The sequence below is a fragment of the Condylura cristata genome, unplaced genomic scaffold (assembly GCF_000260355.1).
Source record: "Condylura cristata isolate star-nosed mole 26May11 unplaced genomic scaffold, ConCri1.0 scaffold00065, whole genome shotgun sequence".
Classification (NCBI taxonomy): Eukaryota; Metazoa; Chordata; class Mammalia; order Eulipotyphla; family Talpidae; genus Condylura; species Condylura cristata.
The window spans coordinates 135,125-135,585 of NW_004567166.1; positions in this window are offsets into that span (position 1 = coordinate 135,125).

Sequence of the window (461 nt, forward strand, 5' to 3'; positions counted from 1 at the left end):
GGAGATGGAGGAGGGGCCTCGGGGAACACCAACAATACCCAGCATCGGCTTTCTGGGCACCCGAAGTCCCAGGCCCCGCCCCGGCTAGGGTGAGACTCGCGGTGGGGTGCGGGGGTGGGGGTGGGAGTGCTTCCCAAGCGTCATCTTCCGGCTCCCCCTTCCCGACCGCTTTATCAGCCAGGGGCCGGGCTTGCATCCTGCCTCGGCAGCTGGCGGACAGTCCCGACACTTTGCGAGAGACCCACGAAACCAAGCGCTCAGGTGGCTCCAGGTTCGCCCCGGGGATGGTAGCCCCGCCGGGTCCAGGATGCACACGCGGGCTTCCCAGCCAGCGGCGCCAGGCGGGACCGAGGAGGGCAAGCCCCTGCTCGAGGGGCGACCGGGGGGTCAGGGCTGCACTCACCCCCTGCATCCCGACGCTCCGACACCGCGCACAGCCCGGCCACTGTAGACAAGCCAGG